This window comes from Syngnathoides biaculeatus, chromosome 2, assembly GCF_019802595.1.
Source record: "Syngnathoides biaculeatus isolate LvHL_M chromosome 2, ASM1980259v1, whole genome shotgun sequence".
Classification (NCBI taxonomy): Eukaryota; Metazoa; Chordata; class Actinopteri; order Syngnathiformes; family Syngnathidae; genus Syngnathoides; species Syngnathoides biaculeatus.
Genome location: NC_084641.1, coordinates 13439599 through 13454979, shown reverse-complemented (window position 1 = coordinate 13454979; position 15381 = coordinate 13439599). Strand labels below are relative to the sequence as shown.

Genomic DNA, 15381 nt, shown 5'->3' with positions numbered 1-15381 from the left:
CTATACTCAAAGGGGTAAGATAAAGATTCAAGACCAAATTTTTAAGGTTTTGGATTTGTGTCAGCCTCAACTCGCTAAAGTCTTACGGCCTCTTTATACTCCTGCAGTTGACAACACCCGCATTGCATCTTGTGACCTGGGAGCATATGCATGAACAGACCCTCGGCGTAGCTTAATGCGCACACATCCACAAGCGTTGTTGCGCGAGAAAAGCTGCAGAGACCATCTTTTTTGATTGGTCTGTTTTAGTCACATGCTGTGTTGACATACTCATCGTGCCGCCTTGCTCTACATACCACCGACGTCGTTGCTTTTTTAATCGATTTTGCAGCATAATTAAACATATGGTCTGGTCTGTTAGGTCCATTTGTTCAAGCAATTATGGAAATTTGTTCCTAGCTACGGAAAGGAAAAATGGCTACCAGAAATGACCAAATGTGCTGAGGAAACTTCACCAGACGGTGTCATAGCCGATACCAGCCATAGCGACAACTCTGACTTGAAAAAGAACTGCAACACAATCTAAAAATGACACGCATGGGGTGCGCTGGAGTGTAAAGGCAAACTATGCACGGAGGGTCGCAGTGACGTCAGCACGGTTGCCACACGCATGAATATAAAGAAGCCTTTAGTCTCGTTTCGGTCTCAATCTGGCTGAACTCAGAATTTTTCATTGAGAGACCATCACTGATCTCCTATTCTCCAACTTTATTAATTCAACAACAAGGAGAAGCACTTGGTTCACAAAAAAGCACACGTCAGGACAGAACTCAAAAATTCAAACTATCCATTTTTTTTCTGCTTATCTGAGGTTGGGTCACGGGGGCAGTAACTTTAGCAGGGAAGCGCAGACTTCGCTCTTCACACCCACTTCCTCCAGCTCTTCTGAGCGGATCCCGAGGCATTCCAAAGCAAGACAAGATACAGTTTCTCCAGGGTGACCTGGGGCGTCCCAAGGTTCTCCTTCCGGTGGGACATGTCCAAAACATCACACCGGGGAGGCATCCATGAGGCATCCTAAACAGATGCCCAAGCCATCTCATCTGGCTCCTCTCAATTCGGAGGAGTTGCAGCTCTGCTCTGAGCTTCTCCCGGATGACCAAGCTTCTTACCCCATCTCTAAGGGAGAGCCCGGACACGTGCAGATTAAATTTATTTCGGCCGCTTGTATCTGAGATTTTGTTCTTTTGGTCATGACCAACTGCTCGTGACCAAAGAGAATAACGTAGATCGACCGGTAAATAGAGAGCTTTGACTTTCGGCTAAGCTCCTTCTTCACCATAACGGATTGATACAAAGTTCACATCACTGCAGACGCTGCACCACTCCACCTATTGATCTCCGCTTCTATTATTACCTCACTCATGAACAAGACCCCAAGGTATTTAACTCCTCCACTTGGGGGATGGATATTATCCCTGACCTGGAGAGCGCACTCCACCCTTTTCTGACTGAGGACCATGGTCTCAGATGTAGAGGTACTGATTCTCATCCCAGCTGCTTCACACTCAGCTGCGAACTGCGTCAGTGAGAGTTGGAGATCCCGGCTTGATGAAGCCAACAGAACCACATTTTCTCCAAAAAGCAGAGCTCCAATACTGAGGCCACCAAAGTGGACCCCATCTGCGATTCAGCTGCGTACAGGGACAGAACCACCTGGACCAGGGGGTTCGATACCCCATACTCCCAAAGCACCCTACACTGGACTTCCCGAGGGAAATGGTCAAAACCCTTCTCCAAGTCCACAAAATACATATAGACTGATTGGGCAAACTCCCATGCACCCCCGAGTGGACCCTACTGAGAGTGAAAAACCACACTGCTACTCCTGAATCTGAGATTTGACTTCCCAACGGGCCCACCTCTCCAGCAAGCCTTACCAAGGAGGCTGGAGAGTGTGATCCCTCTGTAGTTGAAACACACTCTCCAGCCCTCTTCTTTAAAAGGGGGATCATCACCCCAGTATGCCAATCCAGAGGCAATGTCCCCAATGTCCAAGCAATGTTGCAGAGGCGTGTCAACCAACTCCGTGCCAATCTCATCCACCCACGGGGCCTTACCACCGAGGAGCTTTTTAACTACCTCAGTAAACACAACTCCAGTGATACAAGAGCCAACTTCAGAGATTTCAGGTACTACTTCCTCATCGGAATGCATGTCGGTGGAATTGAGGTGTTCAAAGTATTCTCCCAACCAACTCCCAATGTCCTGAGTCAAGGTCAGCACTGCCCCATCTCCATTATACACAGTGTTAATGGTGCATTGCTTCTCCCTCCAGTGACACCCTATAGTCGACCAGAATACCCACAAAACCGTCTCAAAGTTGTTCTACATGGTGTCACTAAACTCCTCCCACACGTGAGTTTTTGCCTCAGTGACCACCAAAGCTGAATTCAGCTCGGCCAACCGGTACACATCAGCTGCCTCGGGAGTCCCACAGGCCAAAAAGGCCCAGTAGGACTTTTCCTTCAGGTTGATGGCATCACTCATCGCTGGTGTCCACCAACGACGACCTAGGGTGTTCTGATGCCAAGTGCACGTGTGGACACCCTTAAACTTGTACGTGGTATTGGTTATGGACAATCCTTGTAGAGCATAGAAGTCCAATAACAGAACACCACTCGGGTTCTGATTGAGCAGGGGTCATTGCTTCCAATCACAGTTTTCCAGGTCTCACTGTCATTGCCCATGTGAGTATTGAAATTCCCCAACAGAACAATGGAGTCTCCAGCGGGAGGGATTCCCAGCATCCCCTCCAAGGACTCCAAAAAGGGTGGGTACTCTGAACCCCAAGGATGTGGGCTCAGCCACCAGGAGCTCGCCTTCGACCGCCACCTCCAGGCCTGGCTTCAGAGTTGCGCCCCGGTGACCCGCCAGGGCGCACATCTGAAGAGCATATTTTTGCAAGGACATAAATATCGATCCCCCACCACCCCACCCGCCCATGCCCGCTCCCCATTGTGTATTCATGTTTATTGATACATACATATTTTATATCTAAAAATTACTCCAATAAATGTTAGCAGGAATGAGAGTTACCTTAAACAATTTCTGCTTGGTTAGTTCACACCCTCTTTCCCTGTTCTGTACTGTTGCACGCACATTAACTGTATGTGTTTCTTTTGTAAACGGCAAAGCAGTGGGACAGAACATCTGGCACACCCACACTTGACTACCTACTGACCTGCTTTGTATTCACCTGCAAAACAGCACAAATTATACTTTCCACTTGATTCTTTAGAGCCGCTAAGTGGCAATTAACCTAGCTGCAAGAAAGATATGAGCAATCTTTCCAAATTTACTAAAATGTCATGTTGGCTAAACATATAAAAAGGTAATATTTTTTATAGTCATGTGGCTGCATTAACATAGTTTACATTTCATCCAGGATATAACTGGACAATTAAGGGGCATCTTGCTTGTCTAAACAGATCTTGCAAACGGAGCACGGTGTGTGAAATTCCTCTCGCCTTGCACTCACCATTTTTTCCCACCCTCCACAGCTCCTCCAACCTCCACCCAGCTTTTCCCAGATGCTCCCGGCTCTTGTCTGTGTTTGGGCTGCGACTGCGAGGGGTCACCGCCTGCCTTGTTCTCACATGCGGAACACCAAGAGCATGTGTGTGTGCGTGTGTGTTTGCGCTTGTTTGAGCGAGAGACTGCATGCGTTGTTCAGCAATGTTTGTGTGTGTGCGTGTGCGCGTGTCTGTTCATTCCCTGGCGGCATGGTGAGTGTTTAATCTGGCCCGGTGGTGTGCCGTTGGCCCGGCTAATCACAGTGTGTCTGCAGGAGTGCGCCGAGCCAGGGGAGCACGCCGTCGCTAACAGCGCCTGACAGACTCATTAAAGAGGCCTGGCACTGAGCTCGCAACACTCACAGACACGTGCCCCCCCAAACACACACACTGGAAAAGGTTCTGATATTTGGAGAAATCCCCACGCTTGTTTTTGACACTCTTGCAAACACACACACGCACGCACGCACGCACACACAGCTTCGTCACCATTGGGCCTATTAGCCGGCTCTGATACAGTAATGTGCACTTGCCCTCCAGAGCCAGGTGTCAAGCTCGCTAGAGTAGAAGGATGGAAGGGGCGAGGGGGGGAGACGACAACCAAAACAGCAGCTTGCGGTGTAGGAGAAGGTGTCAATATTTTTGATAATCTGTCCTGCATTATCAACTACTTTTCCACCTCTTTATCTAAGCGCATCAGTCTGAATTAAAGATAGCCTCTCTGACTCCACCAACCTCCGTGGGCTTCATTAAAATGACATGATACACTAATTACTTAATAAGCGTCCTCGAGGAATGAATAGATATGTAGAAGAGGTGCAGGCCCGGGGGCATGGTGTAATTGATTTCTTGAAGGGCTGCTGGGTTTTCCAGCTTGACCGCTCAGACGTGATCTTCTTGATAAACTGAACTGACCGGACCAACGCAATGACATCGTTCAGATGCTCACAATTCAGACTACAGTGTTTGGCCGGACGATCATTGCACCTCCAGGCTATGAAAATGGAAAATAGTCAATCGCTTCTTACAGCTCTCACTCTGAAAAGACTTTCCACATGAGTCCGCAAAAATGTTTGTCCAATGTTTCCTGAAAGGCGTTTGCGAGTTTAGACCATTGGCGTTGGACCTAGGACAGGGCCTGCTGGCTCACAGTCTCTGTTCTACTTCCAACCAAAATTGTTTGATAGGCTTGAGTGCATGGATTTGTCAAGTTCTTCCACACAAAATGTAGCTTCACGTCTTTATGAACTTCACTTTCTAAACTAGAACAGAAAAGGGAAGCATACCAGTGTCCAGAAAATCTTGGTAAGATAAAGAATTAAGATTCCAGAGGAAATAAGGCGTCTACTTGTGTTCATCCATCCAATTTCTGAGCCGCTTATCCTCACAAGGGTCGCGGGAGTGCTGGAGCCTATCCCAGCTAGCAACAGGCAGGAGGCAGAGTACACCCTGAATTGGTTACCAGTCAGTTGGAGTGGAGGGTTTAGTTCTAGTTCATTTGAAACATCAAGAAATAGTTCTGGATATTTTTGTCCCAACAACGTATCATTCGACATTAAGAGGATATGGGTAAAAAAAACACAAAAGAATAAAAGTTCATTTCTACTTGATATTTTGTTTGAAATACTCAGCAACTTGAACCCCATTTTAACAACAACAGAATATTGTACTACGGTAGACCAATTCCGAGAAGAGTCCATCAGACTTCCTTGAGTTGAACAATTTCCACCTAATGCACCCCCAGCACCGTTGCATCGCACCATTATATACAGATGAAAGGTAAATCGAGCGCTGTGCTAAGTGCATTGTAAAAAGGTCCCTATTGTACGCATGCTGCAATCCCGTAACATTGCTGTTCGGGCCACGGTCATGAAAGACCTTCGCCAAAGATTCCCATCTCCAACAGTGATGATTCCAAATGTGCTATGAGATACGCAGCCCTCCTTGCTTAATTTTGGAATTATGTAACGCTTTCTGATATTATGCAATCTTGCATCCCTTTCCTCTTAAATATAATCTGCTGAGCCAGAAACAATATCATTAAGGCACACTTTGCAGCTACAGCACATACTTCGTTGGCTCGAGAAACCTTGTTTTGCCAATCCATGTGGTCAGTCACTAATCAGTAATCTACGTTTGATAAAGTGTAAAACGCAATTAAAATGTCCATAAGAAACGTAAAAAAGCAAGTGTCAGCATTTGGCAAATACAGAGTTCTTGCTGTGACACACAATTTCTGAATGTTTGAAGATAATTTTCCAATAAATATTAATATGTTCAAATCTGCATAAATGTCAAATAATGGTACGTAATATGGAAAATATATATTTTTAAATGGTTTACGCCTTTAAGAGAAAATGTACTTACTGAGACATATTGTGTTGGATAGCATTCCAATTTATTCAGGAACCTTCTAAGATCTCAACAATAATCTCAGTCAGTCAGTAATGAAAATGTTCGGAAATTGCAACAAAGGACTGAAAACACAAAATGCATCAGACGATGTCACACAATTATCCAACTTCTCTGTTCGACCATGTGAATGCCAAAGTGATTAAACTTAATGCAGCATCTGGAAAAGACGTCACATTGCATGTCGTGTTTCCACAACAACAGCCATAGACAAAATGTACTTACCCAGCACACGCTATGGACTTCTCTCGGGTTAATTGTGTTGACCCCATAACTGTTCAATTGCGTTCATAACACAATGAAGAAAAAAAAACCTGAAAAAAAGTCCCTAGAGCAAAATGTTCCTTTGTGGTCACGTCAACACTCGCTCACTTGCTGCCTCACGTGCCGACTGGCCTGATTTTGCCCCTCTGTGTGTCACATCGTGGTTTTCCTTATCACCACCTCACTTCCTGCTGTCATTGTGGAGGTACAGTTGAAACATTGCAGTTACCAAATAGGTCTAACTGACACTCTTAGATGTGGTCACAGCTTTTCTTAACCTCTTTATAATGTTCTCCATTTTTCAAGGCAGACTAAAAAAAGAAACTTTTAACTGTATAATCAAAACCATTTTGCATTTTCATATGCACAAGGCCTCACAGATCTCGCTCAAAATCAGTGGGGGATTGGTTTCTGCTCAGTTGTGACCCCGATGAAGATAAGCAATTTAGAAAATGGATTGATATATTGAAAAATTGTCATCATCATCACACTGTGTACTCAGTTTTCTGAGTGTGAGCACCTCCAGGAGGGCGTGCATCCCATGTGATGACAATAAGTTGCTAAGGTGCTAACATAATCATAAAGAGTAACAGCGAATGTTGCTTGCAAATAGTTGTTTATTGACACTCCAGTTGAAGTTCATCATGAAACTAAACTGACTTAACAAAAGAATTATACCTATTGAATGTTTAAATACAATACGAGTCAATTTCTTCATCAAAATCATTAGATCAAAGCTTACACACAATGAATGAAGAAACACCATTCACAAGCTCACGAAAATTAGCACTGAACTTGCGGCACTTCTTATTTCAAATATTTCTCAGGACAATCAATATTGGTACACAAATTCCGTATAACAATATACAAACCGGTAATGTGACAATACTCTCTGGTATATGTTCTTTAAATTGTGTGAAAAGTTATTGAGAATAATATTCAACCAGGTCAGCACAACTGGTCAAGAAATTGGCCTCACAGACTTGAGGTCCAGGGTTCAGAGTACCAGACCTCAGAGTCTTTCAAAATTATGATGTTCTCCAAAAACTACTTACCCTAATTTCTGGACTATAAGCAGCAACTGATTATAAGACTCAACCAGTACATTTTTAAAGGAAAAAACATCTTGTACATACATAAGCCGCACCTGTCTATAAGCTGCATGTGCCCACATTGAAACGAGATATTTACAAAGAAAGACGGAACACAGAAAGAGTTTTCAAAGTTTTAATAATATACCTTAGCTTTTCTTTCCAAACAATGCCTGTGACGTGGCAGCAACACGCTAGCACACCGCTAACCGGGCCTGTTAAAAAAAAAAAAAAAACATTCCGGTAAAAGTCACTGAGGCAGTAACACAGCAGCAACACGATTCAGGGTACCTGATTTTACTACCTCTGAAAGCTTTTTTCATCTTTTTACATTGCTCCAGTTCTTCAGTTTTACATTGCTCCCGTTTCCAGCATCTCACCATCGACTCATTTATTCCATGTTAATGTGCAGCACCTCTGTTTCCTTCTTTAACAGGCAACTGGATTGCTTTTAATTTGAAAGCTGCGTCACATGCATTTCTTCTTGCATTTTCCATGATGAGGGTCTGTTCGTGCAAATTTTATGCACAAAGAGCAAAGTTACATTAAACTTGCGTCTTCCTGGACACATATATTGCACTTGTCTCACTCTTGCCTTTTCTGCTCGAGCGCCCCTGGCGGTCGTTAGAAAAAATGCATAAATTAGCAGCATCATTGCATAAGCCGCAGGGTTGAAAGCGTGTGACAAAAGTTGCGAAATTACGGTACTTAAAAAACACTCTTTGCTGTCTGAGGAACCCACTTTTATCCATAAAGACAACATTGGAGAGAGAGATTTCTCTTTTCATTCACGTTAGCTTCAGTGTTCGTTAGTCTTTGATGCTTCTTTGTTTGGCAACGGTTCTGTGCAACATCACCATTCTCAGCATCATGACTCGAGAGAAGTCGGCGTCCCCCGCAGACTTGAAAGGTTTTGGTCTTAAATATTGAACACTATCTTTATTTAAGATAGTCAGCCCTGACCTATTTCAGACCCTGAAATCTGGACAAATCCACTCTTAACGCACATCAGATTTAAGCACAATCTTACGAGATAATCTTATAAGACTTCTGAATGTCTGATATTGAACGTGCTTAGTCAGGAAGGGGAAAAATCGGCAAACAAAACCAGGGCTTACTCACCCAGCTCCTCTCGATCCATAGCGAATTAACCTCCAGCTTCTCATGGAATATATACTATATAATATTATGCAGTTTGTGACAGTGGTTCTCAAACTTTTAATACCAAGTACTACCCCCACAAAAAATCTGTAGCTATCCGAGTACCACCACCATCGACCACAAAATAAAGTAACGCAGTAGGCTTAAGTGTTCGTCAAAATGAGGCAGAGGTTTTATTCTATAAAAGTGCATTCGATTATATCCAAAGCCACAGTAAGGTTATGCATTTTGAACTTTAACACTGTACTTAAACATAAGACCAAAAAAAAAAACCTTGTACCAGAAGTATGCCATTAAAATTTATTGCTCACACAACTTACATTAAAAAAAAATAAGTTTTGTGTAACAAATTATTTATCAGGGCTTTTTACAAACATTCGCCCTACATCTTATTTATTCTGAATTTGAATTTGCAATACATAAAGAGTTTACATACAAAAGCAAGCATGTTGTGATGATTGAATCAGCACTCTCTTCAAATCATAAAAATGAACTGAGATGTTATAATGTTTGCATGGAATTAGCATATAAATGTCCGAAATGGGGTAAGGGAAGACGTTACATTGGCTGTTAAATACAAACAGTTGTCTAAATGCAACAGTGAATGAATTTCTATTCCTCTGTACTTCTTCACAACATAAAATGCTCTGTACAAGGACTGATAGTAATAACTACAGCATTTTATAGTCAAATTTATAAACGTTAACTTTAGCTACTTTATGCAGCGCCAAAGTAAAGCCATTATGTCATAATGAATACTGGCTGATGCTGGAGATCAGACATTGTCTCAATATACTGTATCGTTTGCAGCCAATCAGAGCATTTGCTGAGCAACACACCTCGGCTACTTCCTTTGGGCGAAGCATGCGACCTCACCATGATCTGCGATAGAAGTATTTCTGCAAATTGATGATTATAGTTCATAGAATTACCAATGTTCAAATATGAAATTGAAGACCTTAATATAAGCTCTCTCTCACTGCAGGGCAAGCAGAGCATTGGGCTTTTGTAGTCTTAACCAGACAAAATCTTTTCCAGATGTTTCGAAGTGGATAAAATTCTTCCCCCAAAAGACAAATATACATTGAGATTTCAAACCATAAACAAAGACATGCCACGAGACTGCTTGGAGTTGGTTGCCCTCTTTAACTCCACCTCGCTTTCAGCGTGACATACAGTGCCTCTTTTGTGCTGCCACTCATTGCTTATGTTACTGTAGCGTGCTAATACACAAAGATCAATAGCATACTTTCCATTTCAACACATCCAGATGATTTTCGGACACCGAGTTAGAACCGATCCTGTCGTCGGAAAATGTGTTTTTCTTTCTTTCTTTGCAAAATAAATCGATTTAAACATGGCCAGAATTTATTTGGAGCTTGACATTGCCTTCTCCGTGTGACAGGTCTTAAAGCTGAAATAAAGGAAGGTGGGTGGCAAATGCTACATGTCATGCAGATAAACCTGAGTATTTCTAAAAAATTTCCCTTTCCAAGTTAAAACATTATCCAAGCATAGATAACACAGAAACAAAATCATGGGTTTAATAGATTGTTCCTCAAAGGTGGTTCTTTTTGCCCAACCACTGGCAGAATGGGATGCTACAAATATAGATCGAATGACAGCAAAATTACCAATCTGCACTTCTAACAAGGTCCGTGTTGCACAGAGTCCAATTTGACTATGAAAAGCAGAGGATAGGAGCTGGTACCGCTCACTTAAACAATCCATTGTTAGATCGAATGCGGTTTATGTGACTTTGTATGGAATCCGTTTTGAGCGCAAAGTATGCAAACCAGAATGCCAGTACACCCAGGTCAATTTATTGCGTAATTTTTACCAGAAATGTATGATCAAAAAATAGTCACCAGTGCGTCCTTCCCCTTCATCATTCTAGTACTTTTTAACTTCTTGATGCTTACTGTGTTGAACATTTTGCAGCCTACGTTGATGATGTTATGATGTTTTAAGATCTGTTTACTCTTTTTTTTTATTAGACTAAAGAGTAGAGATTATAATACAGAACAGTTTCTACTTTCAAAAGCATGTTATACTGATTACAATTATCACACCACATCATGGACCGTGGGTATGAAAAGAATTCAGACCCCCCCTAAATTTGTCACTCTGTTATATTGCAGACACTTGTAAAAATCATTGTTCCTTTTTTCATCATTAACGCACACACAGCATTCCATATTGACAGAAAAAAACAATTGCTGAAATTTTTGCTGATTTCTGAAAACGAAAAACTGAAATATCACACATACTTAAGTATTTAGACCCTTTGCTCAGAATTTAGTCAAAGCACCTTTTTAAGTCTTTTTAGAAATGATGCATCAAATTTTTCCACACCTGGATTCGGAGATCATCTGCTGTTCCTTGTTGCAGGTCCTTTCCTGTTCTGTTAGGTTGGATTTGGATGGTGCACATTTATGGACAGCCATTTTCAGGTCTCTCCCGAAATGCTCAATTGGGTTTAAATCAGGGATCTGGCTGGGCCATTCAAGAGCAGTCCCAGAGGGGTTCTGAACCCACTCCTTCTTTATTTTAGCTGTGTGCTTAGGGTCATTGTCTTGTTTGAAGATATAATCTGAGGTTCTGAGCATTCTGGAGAAGGTTTTTGTCCATTTTGTTTTTTAAATAAATTGAAAAAAAAAATTTACAATTCTGTTATTTCTGTCAATATGGGTTGTTGTGTGTACATTCATGAGGAAAATAACGAACTTAAATGATTTTAGCAATATTGCTACACGTGCTGTTTTCCGTTTTGTTTTTCTTTCATATGCAGTATCAACGATGAAAAAAAAATCTTCTTTGTTATATTACTTTGGACCTCCAATACAATTTCCTGGTGACAAGTTTGTTGCATTTCTATCTATTTCTGAGGATATAAAGGTTTTGAGAAAAATGATGTACCAATACGATGAGCCTGACTGTATTACATCATTTCTTGAGATTAACACTAATACAACAGAGAAATCACTCAGTAAAGCTCTACAGTCACTTTAAATGCATGTTTATACAGTTAGGAGGTTACCTAACACCCACGTGACTCAGATGGCATGTTTCATAATGGTTTCAGTTGCATAAAATAAAACTAGCATCATTTATGGAATCTAAAAATCCCGGCAATTATTATTCTGTTTCGTATAATTATATTGTGCAATGTATTTGTCACTTTGCAAAGCTCTCAGGCCAGGCAATACAGTTGGAGGAACTAAGGCCTGGAACAAACATCGTGTGTGGTTAGAATATAACAGTTGGTCTTGGTTTGATGAACCAAACAATCGCCTTGTGAAAAGAACACAGAAGCACTAATCTCATTACCTCTTCTTGTGGCCATGAGAGAATAGCTGTTTCTCCATGGAAATGTCTGGAGGGTGATGACAAATAAGTAAATACATACATACATAAAGCCTCACTCAGACATCTCTCCAATTCATTTTTCATGTAATTAAATCAGTGCAATGTCATAAAAACCTGTAAACTCTGTTCCGACTCTGAGCCATTTGCATTTTTAATCAAACCAGATTAATTCTAATAGGCGAGCTGTGCTAAGGCGATGACAGAGCAGGACTATTGTGTGTCTGTCACACTCATTTAATTCTGTCATTATGTCCCATATCCTATTATGATAATTGGCTTTTTATTCTCAATCAACAACCAGCCGTTCAATTATAATGTCTGACTCGTGCACTTTTCACCTTAAATATGTACAAAGTTGAGCATTTTTGAAACAAGTTTCAGAGTAAGAAGCACAATGCAGTGCAGAAGGTCATCCAACATTGCAAGTCAATGAAACGGCAGCTGACAAAAATCTGATAACAGTGCAGCCTCCAAAGTGTCCCAAACAAGACAAGGCACGTTAGCATATCAAAGTCATTATTTGTAATCACATTGGATTGCAGTTTGGGTCCTTATTTTTTTACTCTGGCAACAAGCAAATGTTAGTGGATTTGTCATTGAACCCAAAAAATGAGAAATTATAGTACAATTGTAATTTTGTCTTTACTGAAAGGAGTTTTAAATAGTGGACAGTTACCAAGTAAATATTGACAATTATGTTTACTTAATTTTCATCATATTACAAGAGTAATTAGATCTTGTCAAGCTTAAGTCATTCCCTGGCCCACTCCTCCATGTTAACATGGATATTTGAATTCAACAACCATCAATTTCAGTGAATGAGTTCAAAATGTGCACACAGTCATAATGAAATGCCTAATGATGTAAAAACCTTTGAGAAATCATAAATGCATTGGTGGAAAGGTACACGGTCAGCTTGCTAACTGAAACATGGTGCTTAGTGAAGATGCATTCTGTGCTTTCTGGCTAATCTCCCATATTTTGAAATATTGGGCTTCTCTCAAAACAGCACAACATGAGGCAGTGCAATTGCGCACCACTGCAAACTACGAGCAGAATATTGCCTGGCATGTCTGTCAACGCGTTCTTGTTTCGAATCTCTGCTAAGGTCTTGTGTGGGTATTCTCGTGGGTATGGCGTTTTGTCCTAAACAGTGAATGACCTCTTATTTTAATTCATTACATTCCTTTTTTTATATTTGCACTTGAACATTTGCCTCATTGCTACTTTCTTCCAAGCTTCTCTCTTGACAAAATGCATCGTAGCCTTACTGCTACTTTTGGCTGGAATTAGTGTGGAGTGCAGCTTGCAGTGCGCGTGGATCGAGTCGGACAAGTGCAGCTAGAAATGTACTAATTTTCTCACTGTGGCCGCCACTTTCCCTAAATCCATGTGCATTAGTGTCCTTATGAGGAGACACTTTTACGAGAAGTGGTTTTTAGAGCGATTATTTCACTCCCAAAGGACAGATGCCAAAAAGTAAAGTAGGTAAGGCCTCTCCAGACAGTTCAAGGATGAGTGTTCGGCTTTATCAAACACAGAAAGCCAAGTCTTTTAACACACATTTACTTTTTCACAAGGTATAGTGGAACTTGGGGCTGAACTTACAACAAAATCGTGATTTCGGACAACACGATCATGCGATCACCAAAGCTGCGTTGTTCTATTTTTTGAAAAAAACAAAAAAAACAAAATGGCTGTTTGTACTTCCTGCAATCTAATTGAAGATCACGCTCTTCTACGAGTGACACACAGAACAAATAAATGCATTTTATTTGTTCGATCTGTTAAAATGCCTAAGTTGAATAAATAGATGAACAAAGATACATTATTGGTAATCAAATTTTTGGGGGGAGCAATTAAATACCCAACTAAAATTAAATTAAAATTAAAAGGTTGATGATGTTGTAAGGGAAGACATGAGGACAGTGGGTATTAGAGAGGAAGATGCACAAGATAAGCTTAGGTTGAAAAAGATGACACGCTGTGGCGACCCCTAACGGGACAAGCTGAAAGGAAAAGAAGAAGAAGAATTAAATACACAACTATATTCAGTATCTGAACAAGTCACTTAGATAGACAGACTGATCCATCTTGTGATCATTATTGTATTTTTTTTTTAAACTCACTGATTGGTGATCGGTTCCAAAATTCCTGATCGTATAAAGGCTACAAATAACCTATTCAGAAAGGCATCTATAACTATTATATATATATATATATATATATATATATATATATATATATAAATATATATATATATATATATATAAAAATATATATATATAATGTATGTAACTATAAATATTCTCACAACAGGTACTGCTACCATGATGGGATTCCATTTGTACCATGAAATGAACATTATTAAGGAAAATAATTGGCATAACGTCATACATTTATGTCCAATAACCATGCACTATACAACAGTGTGAGTTCAAACATTTTAAAATATTCTTCCACATAGTATTATGTAATTACATACAGTATTCATATACAGTATGCATAGAAACAAGCTTCCAAATTGATTTGATGGTTATTGGTTTAATGTATCAATTTAAAACATTGAAAAAGGATTGCCTCAAGGGCTCACGCAGGGTTTTTTAGTGTCCTTCCATCATTGGACTAATAGCTTTTTATGTTTCGATGGTATGATGTGTTTGTAAACATTATTGCACGTCGTAAATATTGCACTGAAGCCTCATTTGAATGAAATGGTATACTGAATCAAAATCACAATGTCTTCCAGAAAAATCTTACTTCATCTTTTTGCTAATATGGTTCAGCCCTAGTAGAACTTGGGGTTACAAATTTGATTTGTTCCACAACCCCATTCTAACACTGAAACTTTTGCAAACTGAGCTAATGTTTCCTGGTGATAAGAGTGGAAAAGTAATTATTCAATTAACGTTATATTATTACTAGTTTGATAATTGTGTGGTAAAAAGAAATATTGTTCAATACAGAAATAGGTGAAAACATTTTTCATGATAAAATAACAGTCGGTTCACTTGCAAATCATTGTGCAGTTCACTGTGTTTACTGTAAACCCTAATGGCCACCACCTCCCATCTCCGTGGAATGTAACTTTTATGTTGTAGATATTGTGAGATGTGGTTCCCATTTGCGACTGCCATTTTAGACAAACAAAAATGCCTGAAGCATGGAGTTCAATCAGTGCAAGAAAAACCTTACGTTCTGAGCCTTTAAAATTAAATTAAAATGGGAATTTTTATTTTGAGGTTGGAACAGATTAAACTTATTTACATTATTACCTATGGCAAAATATGTTTCAGATGTTGAACACTTCACAAGAATGAATTATGTTCAAATTCTGAGGTTCTGCTGTAACAGTAAGGTGAGTGAGCAGGAACCCCGGGTGCCAGGTGCTGGTGTCAGCAATGCTTCCCACCAAAATGCAGAAAAGTCACGTCTCTGAGCTCACTGCACGGATGTTCACCACTGACAACAAATGCCGCGTGTTCGAGAGCTTTGCTCACTGAGAGAAAGGTAGGTGATCATTTATACCAAGGTTGTGTTTATTTACCATAATTTCTCGAGTATAAATC

The 15381-nt window shown here is 40.5% G+C and overlaps 1 protein-coding gene across 9 annotated transcripts in view; it reads right to left on the bottom strand.

Moving 5' to 3' along the window:
- The window catches only part of LOC133508467 (TOX high mobility group box family member 2-like), a 180351-nt gene that overhangs the window by 74111 nt on the left and 90859 nt on the right, over window positions 1-15381 (bottom strand). The window contains exon 2 of one of the 9 annotated variants that reach the window (XM_061834632.1): window positions 7431-7497. The exons of the other annotated variants lie outside the window; for them this stretch is intronic. The gene's annotated coding sequence lies outside the window, so the exon portion shown is untranslated. The remainder of the gene's footprint in view (window positions 1-7430; window positions 7498-15381) is intronic. 9 annotated transcript variants of the gene reach the window in all.